The sequence below is a fragment of the Alligator sinensis genome, unplaced genomic scaffold (genome assembly GCF_000455745.1).
Source record: "Alligator sinensis unplaced genomic scaffold, ASM45574v1 scaffold65_2, whole genome shotgun sequence".
NCBI lineage: Eukaryota > Metazoa > Chordata > Crocodylia > Alligatoridae > Alligator > Alligator sinensis.
In genome coordinates this window covers 295,783-299,641 of record NW_005842071.1, presented here as the reverse complement: position 1 = coordinate 299,641, position 3,859 = coordinate 295,783, and positions in this window count along the sequence as shown.

Genomic DNA, 3,859 nt, shown 5'->3' with positions numbered 1-3,859 from the left:
GGCAGTGGGGGGCAGGGGGGATTGGGGCGGTGGGGGGCGGGGGGGTTTCCCCCCCCCCCGCCTGGCAGCATCCAGTGAGTAGGGGCTTTTTTAAAAACAACCAGGAGCTGGGGCCAGGTGCAGCAGCGATGCAGAGATGCTGGGGGAGCGGGCAAGGGTCATGGGGTGCTCAGGGGGGCCCCTCCTCCAGCCTCCCCTCCCCACCCCCTACTGAGCTATCTGGAGTCCATGTCCAGCTCCCTGCTCCAGCCAGTGGGGACTGCTTTAATTGCTGAAGCTCTATGAATCTTTTCTGACTTGATTCAAAGCCCTCCTAATCAATTCAGACCTTTAAATTGGTCCCCTGATTCAGTTCAGATTCAGAGATTCGGCCATCAAATCGGGTCGAATCTCCTCCGAATCGAATCAGCACCTGAAGCTTCACACAGCCCTAGTATTTATACCTTGAATGAACAAACATAAACACGTGGGATATATGTCAGCACACCAACTGCAGTGATACATAGGCCAACTGATAGGAAGCACAGAAAAGAGTATTTGAAATCTCACTTCTCTTTCTTACTTAGCTAGGCAGCAGCTAGGTAATTCTCTGCAGCCCCTGTTTAGGCACTTTTGTTAATTCAGGATTTACTACCTACTTAGATGTGAGGAAGAACAAGAACAGGAAAAATCTACTTTCTGCCCAGTATCTGACTGTATAGAGAACTTCCCTAGGAAATGGGAGTCCTGGTTTATAGGTCTTGTTCAGCTTGAGAGCATTTCAACTTTGGTCTCCCTCTTCTCAGGAAAGTGCCTTAGATATTTTTTTGAGTGCCTGAGCCATGTGCACTCTCAACCCCTTCTGTTGTTGTTAGGCCAGGGGCAGGGTCATGTGGGCAGTGGATCCTGGCTTTGCCCCAGCTCTAGATCATGCTGTCACCATGGCAAGATCCCAGCCCCAGCTGCAGAGCAGCTCCCTGCCCAGCCGCATACCTGACCTGTCTCCATGGAAACCGTGGCCTCACCAGTATGGCGCCACCAGTACTGGGGTCTCCCTAGAAACCGTCCAGAGCAACATGGGCAGGGGCAGCTGGGAAATGGAGTCTGGCCACTGGCCAGATCTGCCATTTTGCCCACCCCTATGCTAGGCCATTGGGAAGGTAGAACTACAGAGTACCCTCTTCACTGAGCTACAATGAGCTGCCTGTTCACTGAGCTACATAAGCTCTCCCTTATGAACGTTGTTATAAATCTTAGGAAGGCCCATTATCAATAGGCTATCATCTATAAAGACACATCCTGATACAAACACTCTAAGAAAAATAATTTTGAAAAATCTTAGAAAAGAAGAAAGTAACAGAAAATCCCTTGATGCAATAATAAATATTGGTGGCCATCCAACAAAACTTTACTTACATGAGTAATTCATGATCCCTTACTCTCAAGTTAATGTGATTACTTGAATATGGACTATTTATGCCAAATAAGTCCCTTCTCTTTTAAGACCACTACCTTATCTCCACTTCAATTTTAGAAGTAAAACTAATCAATAGGGGATGGATTCAATTGAACGACAGTAGTCCAAGTCATTAAATACATTAACACAGATCTAAACTTTACTGTTAGAGGACTGTAATATGATAAAGTCCTATCTGGCATACTCTTAACTTCTACCTATATTCTGAGTTAAGTATCATTTGTTGTCCCAATAAAGCTCATGCAAGTAATAAGCACTACAACTACATACATCAAGCATCAGACTATCTGATGTAGTGATAATAGTATAACGTTAAGTGCAGGGCTATTTTGGAAAATAATAGAAAAGGGAAGTAGGATAGAAACTTCTTAACATGTAAAGAAGTATACAGAACATTTCTGGGCTAGAATAATTTTGTGCTCTAGTTATGTACCTATATAAAGTAATTTGGCAAAATAAGGATATGCTTGTATATCAAGTCTACATACTGATGATAAACTATTATATATCACTTCATATTATATTTCAGAAATGATTATGAATCCTTATAGTCTTTTGTAGTATAAGGTCTCCTGTAATGTATTGCCTACACTCTGCTCTACATGGAAAGTCCACATAAAAATACTATATATCCAGTATGGGAACTGGCCTTCATTCTCTCCTGTCTTAGGCTCCTGTTTCATCAATATAACTCCATTAACTTCAATGGAATTATCCTTGATTTATACCTTATAAGAAAAATAAAATTTAATCTCTCCTGTTCATTTTCTTCTCTGGTTCTGGCCCCCTTGCACCACCTAAGCAGTAAGAATGTGGTTAGAGGATTCTTGCTATAAGTGACAATTCAGTTCAGGAGTGAACATTTGTAATTGTACAGGTCCTGGGGCCATCTGCTCAGTTAACTGGTTCACTCATCTCAGTGTTAGAGGATTAATTCTGGGCTGTGGTGGGGTCAGGAGAAGGATGCAGCCCAGTTCTGCTCTCCAAATTCTTAACCAGCTTCTTTAGAACAAAACTCTTAAATGTATTTAGATATCTAATGATGCCTAAATCCCATGTGGGATTTTTAAAAGTACCCAGGATACCAAACTCCATTTGAAAATGGGCACTTATCTGCTTTTGATATTTTCAGAAAGCATCTCTCTGGCTCTTTAAAATTCGGCCCTTTGCTCTAATTTACAGAAACGGAAACTTTCCCTTTCTACTTTAACAATTTGTGTCATGTCACTCTCAAAAAGCAGTTTTTAGTAAAAAAAATCTCATTTTAATAGATATTAGCAGTAGTAAATCATAACAACTATTATGTAAAAATTACATAAACCAAAAACATTATATGAAATGAATTATGGTTGGATAGAATATTGTGTCCTTTGAACTATTTCTGTTTACATAAGGTTTCAGATTTTTACTTTTAATTTCTCTCTCATTAATATATATATTATAAGGAAACTAACAGGCATCTTCACCATAATTTTATCATTTTCAAATTATAAAACTTACTTTAAAGATATGGTTTGCAAGACATGGTATCCTCCCATTTATGTGAAAGGATATAACTATAACATGAAACAAGTGGCATCACTTAATCAGAATGCCCAAAGGACATACAAATATAATATGGATAATGTAAAACAGCTCTGTCACACAAACCTCTTCATGAAGACTTCTTTCAAAACATATTGTCAACCCAAGGGTGTGATTTTTGTTTGTGTGTGCTTTGGCACCGCTGAATTATTTTCCCGCCGTTTGAAGCTTTCTTTGCAGGGTGCATTTCTTCTTTGCAGCATAGAAATACACGTTGCAAGGAGTTCCCGCCATTTGTATTTAAATTCGTGCCCCACTATTGGTCGTTTCTAAATTATTCCCATGTGGCGGCTAGTGATTGGCTTGCTGGCCGTATAAGAGGCTTGGGTGGTTTCCGCCCAAGTTGGAGAACTTCGAGCACGCTGCAGAGTGCCTCTACGGAGATTTGACCTGTGGCTGGCTGATCGATAGACTGATCACCTATCGATTCTTCTCCCCATCGCCAAGCGCAATCCTCGACGTATCCCTCTTCCCTGCGCGCAAAAAGTTCCACGGAGCCTCGACAACTCCATGTGAGTCAGAGTTTTGTCCGAGTCCTTAACATAGGGATTTAAGCGGAGCTTTACCTGGGAAACTGTCCAGCCTACACCACAACCATCTACGGTGTAAGTAAACAATCTTGAATCAACCATTACGCGTACTGTGCCTAATTCTAGCGTGTCGCCTGCTTTCTCCGATCCAGCGTGTCCGGGCTGCTGGCCACAGCCCGCGGCGTGAAAGAAGGGCCCCGGATCGCTCCCGGCCCGCACACGGCGACGAGGATGGGATCAGGAGAAAGCACGCTAGAGCTAGAATTAGTTAAGAACTGCCCTTGGCGCG